Source organism: Numenius arquata, chromosome 2, assembly GCF_964106895.1.
Source record: "Numenius arquata chromosome 2, bNumArq3.hap1.1, whole genome shotgun sequence".
Classification (NCBI taxonomy): domain Eukaryota; kingdom Metazoa; phylum Chordata; class Aves; order Charadriiformes; family Scolopacidae; genus Numenius; species Numenius arquata.
Window position 1 is genome coordinate 49912881 of NC_133577.1, and position 17872 is coordinate 49930752.

Below are 17872 nucleotides of genomic sequence, written 5' to 3' on the forward strand. Positions count from 1 at the left end.
TATTAGCGCTTCTGATTACTTGTTTCCTGAGACACAGTATTGGGGAGGTCTAGCAGCTATTTTCAGATACAGGCAGTCTGGTTGAAATCATTTGCTTCAGCCCTTAGAACAAGCGGTCTTAAAATTCCCTGGTTTTGTCTGTGACTAGTGTTAGACGAAGATGTTGCTGACAAGCAACTGGTAGTGCAGCCGCCATATCAACTGGTCTGGTCTTGCCTCCCAAGAAATAAGCAGATGTCTTCTCTTCTTGGTTAAAAGCAAACTCAAATCTCCTGCTTTCCCGCACTTTGTCTTATTTTTTGTGTGGTGGAGAATCTCTTACCAGGTCAATTTATGGTCCCCTTAAGAGTTTCTTAGCCTTCACTCTCATTTATTTACAATCGTATGTCATATAGGTGGCAATCACAGCCATACCTTACTTTGTAGGAAGTGTGCTAGGGAAGTGTGTCATTTCTGGCTATCTAAAAGTGAGAGGAACCATTACCAGGTGATGATTGGCTCCTCAAGGATTACAGGAATTCCAGATCCATGCTACTTTGCAGTGGTTTTGCCTGGAGACTGTATGGTACTCTTTTTTTTTTTTGTTTTAATCTTTAAAAGATTTTTATGCTAAAGGTAGCTGCATCAAGGTAGAGGGTCTGGAGAATGTTGAAAGCTGTGCAGAGTGAAATGTGGCTTCGCTCTTTCTTTTCCTGTTTTTTGGGGGGGGTGGTGTCTTTCATCCTGCAGAGCAGGGGAAACATAACACGACGGAGAATCCAAGGCCAAAGGCATAGCTAGAATAACTGTAATTAATATTCAAGCCTGGCATTTGGCCTCTGGTGAATAACCCTGTTCCTCGAGCCTCCTAAGGCAGACTCTGCCCTTTGGTAAACCAGCAGCAGGACTTGGGCGTAAAAGAGGGGGGTGTACAGCTGGTGACAGCAGCGTGTACCAGCGGCTTCTTGGCTCTGTTCATTACTGCTTGTCTCGACGGAGTTCCCAAATGGGCCAGCCCCGGCGCTGGGCTTGATTTCAATAGCACCGTTACCTAGAAACTGAGTCGGTCTCTTCCTTCCGCCGCTCGCTGACTAAAGGCTCCAGGGTGAAAGTTTTGCATGTGTTTAAAGAAGAGGGAAAAAAAAAAAAGAGAGAGTGAGAACTGGAAGGGACCCAGGTTGGGTTACATTTCCAGACCACTGATAGTGCTGTCAACTGGCCTGCAATGTACAGGGGCCCCCAAAATCTCTGCTCGAGCAAATGCAGGCACTGCAAGACAGTGGTAGGTAGTATTTTAAACTCGGCACTGCCTCGTGTGTCCTGCTTGTCCTCTCTGGCAATAGAACACGTACTGAAAGACGAGACCTAAAGGTCTCCTTCCCTGACCTGAATTGGTGGCAGAATGCCGTCATTGACTTGCTCCTGTGACAAACCCTGCGCGGTGGCTGACAGCCAGGCAACCCAGTGCTATTTGCCTTTTTGTTGTCGGCGGCAGTGTTAACTCTTAATGAACACAAAAAACCATATATTCTTTCAGTATGCACATAGCTGTTACTTACTGCTGTGGGGTGAGACAGTATCTCTGTATACGATACCTATTGCTATTAACAATCCTGGCTGTGCTTCAGCTGTTTTCATTAAGAAAATCAGGATATTATCTGTTGTCTGTCAGGCAGGTTTGGCTAACCATTTCCTGTCTGCTTAGGATTAAGCGCAAAGCTTAAACAGACTTTTGAGGAATTAAAAGGATGCACTGGCTGTAGGTCAGCAGCAAAACTTTTACCAGGACTTTTTCTTACAGACCTAAGGTGTTTGCTGCGCTTCTTCCATCTTAAAGGTAGATTGGTGTGGTGGGCTGACCCTGGCTGGACTCCAGGTGCCCACCAAAGCTGCTCAACTGGACAGGGGAGAGAAAATATAATGAAAAGCTTGTGGATCAAGATAAGGAGAGGGAGAGATTGCTCGCCAGTTGCTTTCACGGGCAAAACAGACTTGACTTGGGGAAAATTAATTTAATGTATTACAAATCCTATTGGAGTAGGGTAATGAGAAATAAAAACTAAATCTTAAAACACCTTCCCTTCACCCCTCCCTTCTTCCTGGGTTCAACTTTACTCACAATTTTCTCTACCTCCTCCCTACTCTGGTGTGGGGTCCTCCACATGCTGCAGATGGATATCTGCTCCACCATTAACCTCTATGGGCTGCAGGGTACAGCCTGCCTCACCATGGTCTTCACCACGGGCTGCAGGGGAATCTCTGCTCCCGTGCCTGGAGCACCTTCTACCCCTCCTTCTTCACTGACCTCGGTGTCTGCAGGGCTGTTGCTCTCGCATATTCTTACTCCTCTCTTCTGGCTGCTGCCACCCAGGTTGTTTTTTTTTCTCTTCTTAAATATGTTATCATAGAGGTGCTACCACTGTGGCTGATGGGCCTGGCCTTGGCCAGCAGCTGGTCCATCTTGGAGCCAGCTGGCGTTGGCTCTGTTGGGTGGGGTATGCTTCTAGCAACTTCTTGGAGAAACCACCCTTGTAGCCCCCACGTTACCAAAACCTTGCTGTGCAAACCCAATACAACTGGTAACAGTAGTGATCGTGGTTACTTTAAACAATGCCATTTATGGGTCTGGTCGGTCTGGGGAAGGAGGGACAGTCTTGGTACCTCAAGCACACTTTTTGCTGCAATATTCCTACATTGCTGTTCAGAAACTCAAGACAAAACAACCTTTCTTAGAATAAGCTGTCATAGAAGGTACTCCACCAGTCCAACATATCTTGTGCTCTATAAAGTTACAGGGATGGGCTCCCAGTGGTTAACACTGATCAATAAGTAGTTTCCACGCAGTACTCGAGGTGCTGTTGGCTGTCATGGTGCCCATCTTCTCTGGACTCTCACCGTTTACTTCCAATAACTGTATTAATTTATATATGCATTTTGAACAGCTTGATATGCTGGGCACAATTTAACATGGCTTAATTCAGTCTTCAACTGGCCTATTGCTCATTTTTTCCTGTTATTAGAAAATCTCAGCAAATTCTTTTCTTCCCTATGGCAGTGTATCTTTTGCGTGTCCGAAGTTATCCAGAAGCCATCTGAGAAATCTGAATTCAGAGAAACAGTTTGAGATCTGTGTGCTAGAAGCTTTGTTCTGCAGCCACGAGGGCTAAAAACTTACCTTTTAGGTGAAAATTGGACTTTTTGGATCATCACTTCAAACCACCAAACACTGCAAGATGCGTAATATAATTGTGAGAGATGTCAGTTCTTCTAGTATTCTCCCTAACTATGTTTTTATAGCGCACACACACACCCCTGTGCTGGAAGGTTTTGCTTTTTGATTTATTCAAGTCAATCTCTTTTGGTTTTTTTTAATCTGTTGCTTTTGAACACAGCACATATGTGCAACCTGTGACCACTGTAAATTTCATGAGGAATTGGGAATAAATATTTCCATACTTAGCAAGAACTCTGTTGTATCAACACCTCACCTCCCTTCCCTGGGGCTGTATGATCTCTCCCAAATCCTCGCTGCGTGCGGCTGATCCAAATGCTCTGTAATCCTCCTGATGCAGTTTGGTTCATTTTGAATCGGCAAAGCATTTTGTGTGCTTTTAACCTCCATACTACACGCCACACCTGTAGGGGGGCTGCTAATCTAATTTTGATTCACAGTGGTGGCAACAAGCAGGTCGCTTATGGAGTTAATGTCAGCTGCTCCACTAATTACTGTAGGAAAGTGATCCCATCATCCCGGATGAAAATGCCGAACTCCAGCCTACAAAGCACTTTCAGTGCACTAATTCTGTTAATGCTCCATTACTGCTTCATTTCAGTTGTGTAGTCCATCTCCCAAAGTGAGCTAGTAAATCCCCAACCAATTCCAGAGCTGGGAAAAATGTAGGCACAAACCCATTATTGACTGCGTGACTGGGCATTGTTTTCTCTTGGGCTTGGTTTGTTTCTTGAAGTTTATTTAGACAGATCTGCTTTGGTAACTCTTAGCTTATAGTAGCCTTAATCCTCCACTCTACTTTGAAGGGAGTTATATGCCAAAACAAAACCTCTGTGGATGTAGAGATGATCTCTCTGCTCCTTAGATACTGAAATATAAAAGGACAATATAAGGCTACCCTAGTCCAATACCTTAAAAATTATCAGGATCTTGCAAAAGATGACAGTGGCAGGCTATACCAATAACCTCAAACACAGAAGTAGAGGAACATCTTGAAATATCTGAGTAGGTATCCTTGTCTTGAGATTTTGCAGCCTTCTCTTTGCATGAAAAGCTCCACAACAGCCTCAGCCCATGAGAAATAACCTGAGCAATAGTAAATGTCATGAGAATAACAGAGACATAATTCTATGCTGTCTTCTACCCAAGGTCCCCACTGCAGACGTAGGTATGTGCAAACTGTCTCATCTTCCGAACTTTGGAAGGCTTCAGTTTTCTTTCCCTTGAAGTAAGTGAGGATCCTCACACTGGTATCTTTAGTTTCCTTAGACTTCTTCCAATCATTCCCACTGTCATTTCTCCTGAAGCCCAGATATATGTCTCCTTTAAGATATACAAATTATTTCAGAATTTATCGATGAGCAAAATGCTTTGGAAGAGCAGAAGAAAATGCATGGTGGTGGGAGTTGCTGGCTGGCTTGGTTTGGGAAGGAGTTGTGTGCTCTGAAGATCTGTTCACCGTTGACAGATTAATAAAGATGCTGAGGTGTCTGAGCTTCCTCTGGGCAGTCCCTGTTCACTTCTTGGCTGAACTGCAAAGGCTCTTGAAAAACTTCATAAAAGTTGTAAGTGAAAGGCAATATGAAATCTGTCGAGCTGTTGCCTTCTCAGCTGCGGAACCAGCAGTGCTGAGGCTATCGGGCAGCTGAAGCTTGTTGTGGGGAGTGGGACAGCAAGGGCTGGATGGTGGTGGCTCTTGCAGGAGCATCCAGTGACTGTTACCCCAGGCACCTCTCACCTGAAACTCTCTCTGTGCCCCATCTCCGGGATCTCTGTTAGCCCAAATTCCCTTGTACTGAGTCCTACGGAGTTCATGCCTAACTATTCTCTCTGGGCTGCTTTTATCTTTCTGTTCCTGTTATTTTAAATAATGCGAACTATATAAAAGTATAGTAAGTCATGATATCAAGACTAAATCATATTGCATATCCTACAGTGAGCAGAATCTATTGCTTAAAGCACACTTATTCCACATATATAGCAATGTTTCTTCAGCCGCCTTAAAGTTTTAAAGCTTCTGCTATGAAATTTAAAAAAAACAACCAACCAAACAAAAAAAACCCCACCACCCAAACCCCCCTGCTTCTAAAAAGAGGTTAAATATTAAAAAGCTGCTGCCTGTTTTGTCAATGCTTAGGAACCAGTGAAGTGAATGGTTATAGATGAGGTTGGAATTAGCCTTAATAGTAGGACATGCTGCCAGTGTACACTATCATACTATGAAATGGGTATATTTGTACAGATATAGTTAAAACACCTCATGTGAGAGGGTGAGTTAGTGTCAGGATAAATACTGTGATATGGTCTGAAGGCATGAATGTGTCTCATTTTGCAGTACTGGATTATATATAACACAAGGTGTTTACTGTCTCCCATAACGTAGTGTGATTAATGCATACTTAGAAAACGGCATCTCTCTTTCCCATATGGAATGATCACCATGACGGATATATTTGTACGAGCCCAGCAGATAACATACCTTCGAAGAGATGAGTCTAACATTGAGAGCGTGGCACGAAGCTGTGCCCCTTCCTGCCGGACAAGGGCTCGTCCCTTTATTTCCTGCTGTTTCATGAGACTGCCTTGGCTCAGCTCCACTTGTTCTCGCTGCCGGCTCTGCCTTCTGGCAGATGGCTGATTACCATAATGAGGAGCCAGCCTGTTGTGGCTGCTGTGTCCATATCCTGGCGTAACCAAGTACGGCGTGGCTGTAGGTAAGCAAGTGAAAGCGGTGTTTGGTCTTCCTGCCGACGCTGGGGTTGACCTTTCAAAAGGAAAACTGGTGGTGTCAGCTTGGAGCAGATGGTGAACAGGAGCTTGGTTAAAACATCTGCGATGTTGTGCTTAAAAAGTCCCATCAGGGTCTTCGTGGGCTGGAGCCATGTTGCCAAGATATCCCCATTTCTCCTCGTTCAAAAGATGAGCTGCCGCTAAGGTGAGGCACTGGAACAGGTTGCCCAGAGAAGCTGTGGCTGCCCCATCCCTGGAGGTGTTCAAGGCCAGACTGGATGGGGCTTTGAGCAACCTGGTCTGGTGGGAGGTGTCCCTGCCCATGGGAAGGGGCTTGGAATTCAATGATCTTTAAGGTCCCTTCCAACCCAAACCATTCTATGATTCTGTGATTCTATGATGATTCGTGCACACGTGATGTGGGGTGGAAAATGTGACTCTGCTTCCACTTAAGAAATGGTCAGCATTGCTTTGTGACTTCCTGAGCTTAACAAACACTATAGGTGAAATATAGACTATCATATTCCATAATACAATGTGCAGTTTGGTGTTGTGGGCGGCCAAATCATCCAGCAAAAACTGAAATGTTCAAAGCGTGGTGATGATGGCGGGTCCTTTGGATGGACTCGGACAAGGTGTTGCGTGTCTGGATTACTTGCTGGCTGTGGGACAACTGCAAATGAGAGGTTGACAAACTCACACTTGTGCAGTTATTCTCATGAGCCTCTTAAATCCTTTGCATTGTATTTAACTTGGTATTTAACAAATTCAACCTGATGGAAGAATCAAACGTGTTAGTTCACCTCCTCCCTCTGGAAAATGAAGTAGAAGAAGATGTTTAAACAGAAAATGGGTGTCACTGTAGGACGTATTGGGAAATCTGGACATATTACTCCTGCCAGGGTTTGAAACTGTTGCTCTGAAAATTGCTGTGTCGACCACTAAGTCATCTGTACCTATCTATCCATGGGCATTTCTGTGTGTGGCTGAGATGGGTCCTGGCTGCATGGTGAATAGATGAATAAATGAATAAATGGTGGCAGGGCTGAATTAGGCAGGGGATGGGACTTTCTCTGCTCTGACGGGAAAGGACTGGGAGGGCCAGTGGAAACTTATTGCAACAGAAGTGACAAAAGGAGTGTTTAGATGGGTTTGGGGGGACAGACTGAAACCAGTGGGAAGTTTTAATTGGTGCAGAGGGTCTTACTTTGGTGGGGGGACTAAGATGAGAGAAAACCAGCTGTGTGCTAATGGCTGCCCTGCTCGACATCTTTCAATCCTGTGAATTACCAGGGACAGCATGGCCCTGCATTTAGGACGTTTATATTTCTACTAGCACTCCCTGAGCTTGCACTGGTTTTGGTTTTATTCGGTTTGTGTGTTCCTCTGCGCCTAACGTACCGCTCCTGAAGCATCAGCCCTCTTTCAGCCGCCTCAGATGCTTTGGATTATCACTTGTACCAGTATTGGTGCACCCTCCAGTTTTTCCCGGTAATCTGCCAGATTCCTGGAAATCCTGACTCCTGTGCAAACAAGAGTGCCTCTTTGTTGTGTGTGTGGTGGGGCTGGCTTGACCAGGACACACACTTAACATCAGTCTGTGCGCACACAGTATCTGCAATGCCTTATGGAAGCACCGGGCTCTCTGTGGGGTACGGTTTTTCTGCCTGCAAATTTTAAGAGGTGTGCCTTAGGGGGGTAGCTGGAAGAGACCCCGTTTCAGCTGCGGAGAGGACTTTGGGACTGGACTGTCTCCATCTAAGGAAAGCGGTGACAGACAGGCTTGTCAGTAAGAAGTGTCCTGACAGGGACAGGGGTTGGCAAGAGCTGTTATTACACAGAACTGTAGGGGTTGGAGGGGACCTTCAGAGATCAGCTACTCCAACCCCCCTGCCAAAGCAGGGTGACCCAGACCAGGCTGGACAGGAACGCATCCAGGCGGGTTTTGAATGTCTCCAGAGAAGGAGATTCCACCACCTCTCTGGGCAGCCTCTTCCAGGGCTCTGGCACCCTCAAAGGAAAGAAGTTTTTCTGCATTTTCAGACAGAATTTCCTGGGTTCCAGCTTGTGTCTGCTGCCCCTTGTCCTGTCACCAGGCACCACCGAGAAGAGCCTGGCCCCATCCTCTTGACACCGGCCCTTTGGTTATTTGTAAGCACTGATGAGGTCCCCTCTCAGTCTCCTCTTCTCCAGGCTAAACAGACCCAGGTCTCTCAGCCTTTCCTTATCAGAGAGGTGCTCCATTTGCTTGATCATCTCCATAGCCTCTGCTGGACTCTCTTCAGCAGTTCCCTGTCCTTCTTGAACTGGAGGGCCCAGAACTGGACACAGTTATTCCTCCCAGCAAAACATTAGAGGCTGAGGAGGAGCCAACAGAAAGCCCAAGGTAGCTGTCATCGCCCCTGACTTCTAGCTGGTTGTTTTATTTCTCAAGGAATGTAAGGAGCCCATATTTACCTGTGATATCTACACAGCACCTCTATATGTTTCATCATGGCAACCTAAAGTGACATAGAGAGATACCCCTTTGTCCCTTCCCCCGGATGTAATGGGACATTAAAGATGGCAAATATACCTAACAAGCGTTTCTTCCCTTTGGTGGCTCCCTGGCACTAGCCCAGATCAAATATACGTGCGGTTGTAAAAATATGAATGAAAAGAAACTTAAAAGTGCACAGTGACAGTAAGTGAAGCGCTGAATTAACTCTGTGAAGAGTAGGATAAAGGATGAGTGACTTTCAGGTACAGCACTGTCATCTGCAGCAGTGGGAATGGGATTGCTATGAAGTTGATTCATGGAGTGAATCATACATCCCTAGAGACGTAGGTGGATCCATCCTGATGGATGGCATGAGCATTCATGGCAATTTATTCTTTTCGAAGTCTCTGGGCCTTGCTCCCATAGTGAAAGCACCTTCCTCATGCCTGGTGGTGCTTCTGCTGCCTTCAGCTCAAATGGGGGATAGTTTGGGTACCCTGAGAAGCAGCAAGGTGAGCAAGGGACTTTGCATGCCCCCAAGCCTGCACCCAACCTGCTGTGTTCCCCCCACAGTGCCCATCTGCCCCATATTTGCTGTTCTCTGCTCCTTCTGGCATTGCTTGGGCCCTTCACACTAGTGGGGTATCTGGTCCCTAAAACTTCAAGCATTAAAAACTACTGGAAGACTTAAAATAAAGCCCAAGAACACCGTGCTCGCCAGACCACCTGCTTTTTCCTGTTTATCTCTCTATCACCGGTTCTGTTGCGTGCATTTAGGAAAGAGCTGTTTGTGTCTTCAGCATTAATTGGGCCTGTTAAACACCATGCTCCTCTCACTCCATTAGCTCGACAAATTCCTGTCCCTAAAATGAGTTGGCTGTAACAGGATCCACTGGAGTGCAAACCCACCAGCAACAGGTACCACTGGGAGCTGCTGCCGCTCGAAGTGATGCAGGCAGTCAGCTCTACGTGCCATACCTAGGAGTCATCACTTTTGCTAATCAAATATAAGGCATTCAGGCCATTTGTGAGATTTCATCTGATCACAAGGCAGGCTGTTATTAATCCCTTATCAATGTACTGCTTTTGATTGAAATCTGTCTTTCTCTTTTTTTTTTTTTTTTCCCCCCATCTCCCCCCCCCCTTTTCCTTGCTGGACATAACAGACAATGGAAGGGACAGGGCCAAACTGCTCTTCTGCAGACAAGAAGCTAATTGTCTAAAAACAACACGTCATTCAAGACCATGGGAGACTGAGGACAGTGGCAGGAGGATGAATATACAAAAGTGCCTACTGTTAAGGCCACAGCTTTAAGTGTTTAAATTCAAATCACATTCCCATTTGAGGTTCAAATTTATAGCAAGAACACACACACAAGGGTTTCAGTGTTTTATATAAATTTCGCCCAACTTCTCAGGGTATTCCTGATGGCAGCGCATCAGAGCTGAGTGCAAGGGAGACTTGCTTTCCTTGCAGTATGAAGCAAAAATATTGAAGTAGGTTATTTTGGTTTGGTTTGGTTTTATGTGCTCTGTGTTAGTAAATAGAGCAGCCTGTCATATCTAGGCTCTGGTTTTCCGATTGTGAGCTTAGTCCTTGGCTCGAAACTCTATTGTTCTTGGACCTTTGCCTTGAGCTGAAGGGCTCAGATGTGGGGAGGAAGACGAGGAACCGAGCTAAAAATAAAGTGAAACAAAATGCTTTTTATTGCTGGGGAGTAGATAATGCTTTCCTAGATGTCTCAGCAGTCCCATCCTTGCAGGCAGAGTGGAGTGGCACTGTTTGCTTTCACAATATATTCACTGATATTCATGCAAGGTGAATATCTGTATCCCCTACTGCCTTCTGAATATTTCACTCTGTGCTTTAACTGTGTTTGCCTGTGCCTGTCACAGCAACAGAAAGAGAAATAGGCTTCACTTTCAATTTCGTGTCAAGCAAAGAACATTTGCTTCACAAATATAAGAGGCAGGTCAAGTTCCTTCGCTCCTTCACCTCCCTCAGTGTGGCCCCCCAGTGCCTGCTCCTGCCATGGCCCTGTACCCATGGGAGATGCCAAGAGCCACACAGTCTTTTAGATAAAGACTGTGGCACACAATACCTTGCGTACACATGGAAGAAATTCTTTCCTGTGAGGGTGGTGAGACACTGGAACAGGTTGCCCAGAGAAGCTGTGGCTGCCCCATCCCTGGAGGTGTTCAAGGCCAGGCTGTTTGGGGCTTTGAGCAACGTGGTCTAGTGGGAGGTGTTCCTGCCCATGGCAGGGGGTTTGGAACTAGATAATCTTTAAGATCCCTTCCAACCCAAACCACTCTATGACTCTGTGCTCTGCCCAGAACAATACCTGAACCAAAAGCACTCTCTGACTCCATTCATTTACCCATCTCCATGACCAGGTGTCCCATGGAGCACTGGAGGGCGCAGATGTAAGTTGGTGAAGGAGATATTTCTGCACCAAAGGCTGCAGCAGTCACCACAACAAGACTTTGTGCACGCAGGAGCTGAGCAGATGTTAGATCGCTTATGGGAACAATGAGAATATTCCCAGTTACATCAGATGAGCTGTAAACTAGATGGTGAGGCAACTGCTGCTAGTCAGGATTTAGAAGAAAGCTGCTTTTGGACAGGACTTGCCCGTTTTTGGGCTTGGAGTACGTGCCTCTAAACCCTTTGCTATTGACACCCGTTTGGTGCTGGGTACAGGGATAAAAGCGTACAATTCACTCAGTGCACTAATTACCCTGTTTGAATGTAGATGTCACAGAGGTAGAGGTAAAATATGCAGACATCGAAATGTTTCCTATGAAAATCACTCCGCTGAGGTTATCTTTGTATATCAACATCCACTGTCACACAGATAAACAGTGGCTCAAGGAAAGATCACAGAGGCCACATCCTCTGCCTCTCCAGCCACGCTTCTCTTGCACTAAGAAAACATTCCTGCAGCTTTACAAGCTCAAAGAAATGGATGAAGAGTTTCTGTCAGTGATGTGGTTTTCGTCAGATTGTTGTGAATAGTCTATGTGCAGTATCAAGAGCATAAGGTGCTTGATTTCTGAAATACTTGAACAAGCAGAACATCAGAATCATTTAAATTTTGCGTTTAGTGTCTCAGGAATGAGGCACAGTGCATTTTCAGACATTTAAGAGACCTACTAATAATAGTATTTTCCTGTGTGAGTAAAACAAAGAACATTGACGAAGCCTCTGGAGTCCTTTCCCAACATGTGCTGCTTGCACTCATGAAGTGGGCCAGTTGCTATCTCCCGAGGATCCAACTAGGGTATCTGCACAGAAAGTTACCAGGTCTGGCATCTCGAGTTTGGATATATTATTAGCACATTCTGTTTCTTCTTTTAGGGCAGTTAATTGAGGAGCTGGGACAAAGCTGCCTTTTCCTAAATGCCCAAAACCTCAGAGGTCCCTTTCCCTTTGTAGCAGTAATTGATAACGTGTGGTCAGATTGCCTCAGAGAGCAGCGTGTTATTAAAAATCATGGTCTCAAATAGTGGTTTTGTGAGCTGGAGTGACAGCAAAGGGCAGACAGGCACGTCCCTTGTGTGGAAACTTCAGCCTGGGCACGACTGTCCTGCTGCTAAATGCAGCTGGTTTGTGTTTATGGGTGTCCTTCAAGTATCTCACTCTGAAGTTCTCCTCATGACCAGGAAACGGGCTTGTGCACCCCAAGCGATGGATAATTTTCTTCCCGTGTGGGCGGTTGCTTTAATAAAAGATATAATCTCTTCTTACAAACTTTGTCTCAGTTAGTGGGGAAAGCAGAACAGTAGTTTTACTGCTGTGCGGGCAGGTAAAGCACAGGAATCTGCATCCCAGTTCCATGTCTCTGCCTTACCTTTCTAGGAAATGGATGGTGGGAAAAAAAAGACCCCTGAAGCAACCCCTAACATTACTTTTTTTCCACAATTAAGGCATTTTGTTTCTCTTTTTCTGGTGCATTTAGTGCCTCGCTAAACCTTAAACCACTTTCCTCCCTTCAGCTACTGTGTGTTTCATCTGTGCTTGTAGCAGCAAAGAGCTTCTGGCCAGGTGGGATTCCCACGCTGGCTCCTTCCCTGCAACTGCTGGAAATGCGGTTGTTTGTTGTAAAAGAACAGTGGTTGCACGTAGAATCACGGAGTGGTTTGGGTTGGAAGGGACCTTAAAGATCATGGAGTTCCAACCCCCCTGCCATGGGCAGGGACACCTCCCACCAGACCAGGTTGCTCAAAGCCCCATCCAGCCTGGCCTTGAACACCTCCAGGGATGGGGCAGCCACAGCTTCTCTGGGCAACCTCTTCCAGTGCCTCACCACCCTCACAGGAAAGAATTTCTTCCTAAAGAAATGGCCTGGGACAGCTCTCCAAAGACTCATCTAGACACAAGATGAGGATGTGGCTCTGCCCCAGCTTTCCTTACCACTGCTGTCAAGTTGAAGTGCCTCGTTCTTCCACCCTCCCACTACAAGAGAGGTGGTTTCTGGTTAGTCCTATCCTTGTCATTTGAGGGTTTGGGGGGGGAAATACACAAAGCTGGCAGCAGGCTGGCAGTGCCATCTGTGCTTGCCACCCCTCACCAGCTGGGATCTGAGCTACAGTCTGCAGCCACCGACTGCTGGAGAAGCTTGTGAGCTCCAGCTTCAGTATTAAGGGGAGGAAGTTACTGTTGGAAGGAAAAATACCTGTATAAAACCAACCTCAAAAACAAAACGGGAATGAGGGTGGCACCTGGAAGCGTGTGCTGGGAAGAGTGAGCTGTACGCAAAACACCCAAGCTGAACGGGTGGAAGTTGGCAGCACTGCCGTGTTTGTGCCAGCTGAAGGCCTTGCCTTATCTGCGCAAAACGCAGGGACAGATCCATCCAGCTCAAAGTCTGCAAGATGTAACTCTTGGCGGGGGGGAGGAAGACAGAACGGTGGGCTTCATTCCTTCCGTGAAGTAGCTCAGTGGCTTCCTTGCACCTCTGGAGGTACAGCACGGATGAAACTGGTTCCTTTGCTTAAAGTCTTCACATTACCGTCAAGATTGTTATAAATCCCAGTGTCAAATTAAACATTGTGATGCTCCTACTCCAATCCTGTCTCCTCCAAGTGGCGGTTTATTTTTGGGGAAAAAAAAAAAAAAAATCAATTTTGTCATCATTCTCCTTGCTCACCTTTCTCAGAGGGAATCAAATCCAACTCCTTCCTCTGGTTTTATTACCGAGTGCCACTACAGAAGGTGATTAAGAGGGGTTTTTTTTAACCGGCAGCTACAGAAGTTCTGCTTTTATAGCACAAAATGTGTGATAGATATCGAGAACACTTTCAACCAGTTGTTTGATTTGTGGGCACAACTAATGTAATAACATCTTTGCAAATTACATTGATTATGACTTTCCCTTGTGTTGTGGAAACAGTAAGAAGCGCTTTTTTAGAATATAACAGCAGCATTTTCTTATGTCCCGTACTTTGCAGTGTTCAAACCAATTATCACGTCAGTTAAAACATGAAAAACAGTTTCACTGTTACAGCCATTACTGAGAATACATGGTTGTAGTTGTTGAAAATGTGCTGTCTACAGTAACACGCTTCTTAGCAAATGCCAAAAGAATTTACTTAAAAGAATCTTGTATTTTTCAAGCAACCACAGCATTACTAATAACCGCAGCGGTGACAAACAAGTCCACTTGCTTCTGTGTTCATGGCTTAAATTCTGCTTTCAGGATGAGTATCTGAATTTGCTCGTGTTGATTGATACAGATTTAAAATCTGTATTGTCATAAATGTGAGTAGGGCTTGGCTTAGCAGCTGGGAAAACATATTTAAAGCTGAGGAGAAATTAATATGAATAAGAAGGATGTGTGAGGAGCTGCCTAATGCCGCCAGGAGGAGAAAGATCAGGTTCCTTCAGTTAATACAAACAGTACATTTGCATCCACATCTTAAGACAGGGACCCAGGAGTGACTGAAGGCTGCTGTAAAGATGTTTTTGTTGGTAGGATTTTGTCAGCAAAGGCTGCTGTGGAGAGAGTGCCTATAACGATAAAACTAATCTTCCTGGAGAGCTAAATCCCCCCAATCAATGTAGTGAAAAGACTCTGCTGCTGCTGTGTGTTGTGCATGCATCGGGGGCTGTTCTGCCAGCATTGCTCCACCGGTGGGAGAGCGTTTTTCTTGTCCTTGTAGCTCCTTGCAAGAGTCTGGCACCACATCTGCTCGATCACCACCCTGAGACATGGGGAGGCATTTGAGGGTCCAGAGGCACCGGGACAGAGACAACCAGCAAAGCGCTTGTGGCGAGGGCACCGAGTGGCGTGTTACACCATGGGGTATCTGTTTGTCATCGATGGGGTAGGTTTTAGCCTTTCATCCTGAAGTTCTTGTCTAGGAACAAGAAAGGCAGGTTCTCGGTGGTCTTCTTATTGGTTTCACCACTACTTTAATCCAGCGTCGTCTGCCACCAAGAACGGCAGCCCCACTGCCCTCCTGTCCCTGGGTCCTGTGTTCCACAGCAGCGGCATGTTAAGTCTACACAGGACCCGATCTCAACCAAAGATGATGATTTGCCCTCAGCCTGTAGTCAGGCTGAGTATCTCATGGAGCTCCTCACTGCGTTAAATTCATCCTAAGACACTTCAGAACAGGGGGAAGACCTGCCAAGTGGGCTCCTGCTGAGCCCTGTTGTCCAGCCCTCTGCCACATGCTCCACCAAAGATTGGTTTCAAAGTGTGGCTTTGCGCATGGATGGAAGTCTTCACGAGAGCAGCCTGAAGGTGACTGGGTGGAGCGGCTGGTTTTAGTTCTAAAACTTAATGAAACACTGCCACACAGGTGTTTCGGGAGTCCTGCTGCCCTCACGTGTATTTCATAAAATTCCTAAGTGATCCTCGGACTTGTTTTGGTTCAGTTCTCATGGGAAAAGCTTACCCTTTCAGTTTCTTGTAACTCATTAAACACTGGCAGCCGGCACAATGTTGTACAAGAAAAAAGAGCAGGAAAATTCAGAAGCAGCATAACGGAGGGTGTCCCCCCTCAGCTACGGTAACCAGAAAGCAGCTCTAAGTGGCAAAATTACAGGACTTGCATCAGCCTGATGTTTTCTAGATAAAGAAAATGAAGCTAATTTACACCGATGACTAAATTGTGTCAAGTCTAATTGTAAAGTTTCCATTTGCCATCAAATTCAGCATCTGGGATTGGTATGTGTGATATCCCCTGGAGACGGGGGACCCGTCTAACTCTCAGCAAGGTCAGCCTTATTTTTCTTTGCATCCCCATCTGTCGTTTCAGGGTCACTCTTATGGCGATGCCGGTGAGGTGGTGTTGGCACAGCGACGCTGCCATCCTCCGCCGCGCTGCGGGGTGAAGGCAGGCCTGATGCATGTCTATAGCGTTGACGTCACGCCTGATTTGTCACACGCAAGTAACCCTGCCCCTGCCCGTCCTCGCATCAAAATGATCCCTCAGAGTGACGTTTCTGGACTCCTTATTTAATTGTATCATCCATGGAAGGAGTAAACACTGGAAGCTGGGAGGCAGATGCATGGCTGATAGAAACACAAATCCTTCTGATGAGCTCAGTGGAGCCAAACTAGTTACACTGGCAGAAAAAATGTCCCTTTCTTCCCAGGTCAGAAATTGGGACTTGCAGTCCGGCTCACCCGCATCCAGCCCGAGTGCTGCAGTTTGCTCCCAGAAACACAATTTCTGTATTTTTTCAGAAAGGGACAGTGAAGGTGCTTGGCCCAAGGGAAGAGCTCAGGAGCTTGAGCACCATAGAGAGGAACGATTACCTGCTCTAGGTGGACCTGCTTTGTCAGGGGTGTTGGACTAGATGGTCTCCAGAGGTCCCTTCCAACCCCATATCATTCTGTGATTCTGTGAATGATGTTCGTTAGCCACCTTCCTGCCTGCTGGGTTTCTTCCTGGGCATGGAAGTGGCCCAGTGTGGCTGAGTGTGAGGCACTGACCCCTTCTTCTTGTGTATGACACAAGGTTGGTGACACCAGGAGGTGACATGCCCCAAAGCCAAGCACCGCAACGCTGGCGTTTGCGGACGTGACGTGGTGTCAGCCAGCAAAAGCCCAATCCCTTACATGTTATCTGCCCTCTTCTTAGCAGCCAATTGGCTTTTTTATTGTAGGGGGTAATAAAGAAATAATTTTATATTTTTACATAATCAGCAACCACGTAGCTTGGAGGACTTCCTGAGGAACCAAAATTCCGCTTGTAAAAACAAGCGAAAGGACAGCTCCAGTGGTTAAAAAACTCAGGGATGTTCTTTGAACTTTCACCTTATTTTTTAAACAGTCATCAGCTGGGATTGGATGCAGTTTGAGGTCATTGCAGTAATTAATTTTAATTAAAGTGCACTTAATTTAAACCTTTAAAAGTTTTTTTTTTCATGTCGTTACGCAGCACCAATATTCATGTATGATAGAACACCGCTCGCAATCGCTTCTGCAGCTCGATGTTGAGTCGTGCAGCACCCGCAAGCTTAGCCATGCTTTGGAAATTCGAAATATGCTCTTGCAAGTAGGTTGCAGCGAATGCCAATACAATGGTTACGTAAGGCAGAGAAATCTGCTGCTTTGCATAGCTGCAGTTTTGTGAAAGTAGCCACATCGCACGTGTCCTTGCATGGGCCAATAGGTTTTTACAGCGTACTGTGGATTGATTTTTCTGTGCCCTTACTAGTCTCTTCCACGATGATCTCAGTTCGAGGTGGTGATGCAGGGTGGACAGGGCTTTGATCCACACTTCCAAAGTCTCTGTAATGCCAGCCATTTGACTGGCAAATTTATCTCCTGCTTCCCCAAATTGGAGCCATCCTTCGGCAGCCGCTGCCTCCCAGCAGCTTCCAGCCCTGACTGCTGTGGCATTTGCTTTTGGGAAGCTGTGAAAAACAATGAATCCAGCTCCAACTGACTTGAGAGTCAGAAACATTTGGTTTGGTAATAAAAATGTTTCTGGCAGAACAGTAGTAGCCAGCTTAATAGCTAATTGGCTTTATTCTCACCAAGTGGTATCTGTACATATACATTTTCTCTTTGGAAACTGGCTGCGGGGTCGAAGCAAGTGATATTATTCCCTTCCCACCTCGTATAAAGCTGACACAGAAATCAGAAAGCAAGCAAGCGTATAAAGGTGTGTGATTACCTTATGAAAATGCCATTCGGATTTAGTAGAAAATGAAACAGAAGTATTTCCTTTATATATTTGAAGCAAATGTATAGACAAACTAAATTATTTGCTGTACAAATCTTCATATAAGCAGGTCACCGTGTCTAAGCTAAGGTTGCAAATAATATTAATTGAAAAATGTATGGCTTCTCTTCCATAATATTAATTGAAAAATGTATGGCTTCTCTTCCTGAAATTTACTGCCACCTTGAATTAGTATTCCTCATGGCGACCGCTTGTCAAGCACTCGGCCAATAAATAACGTGGGTGGTGTAGACACAGCTATGTGC

The 17872-nt window shown here is 45.8% G+C and overlaps 1 long non-coding RNA gene across 1 annotated transcript in view; it reads left to right on the forward strand.

Annotated features, from left to right (window-relative positions):
- The window catches only part of LOC141479832 (uncharacterized), a 67340-nt gene extending 50561 nt beyond the window's left edge, over window positions 1-16779 (forward strand). Inside the window, exon 6 of the long non-coding RNA XR_012464056.1 lies at window positions 15690-16779. This is a non-coding gene — a long non-coding RNA (uncharacterized lncRNA). The remainder of the gene's footprint in view (window positions 1-15689) is intronic.
- Window positions 16780-17872: the final 1093 nt, after the last annotated feature.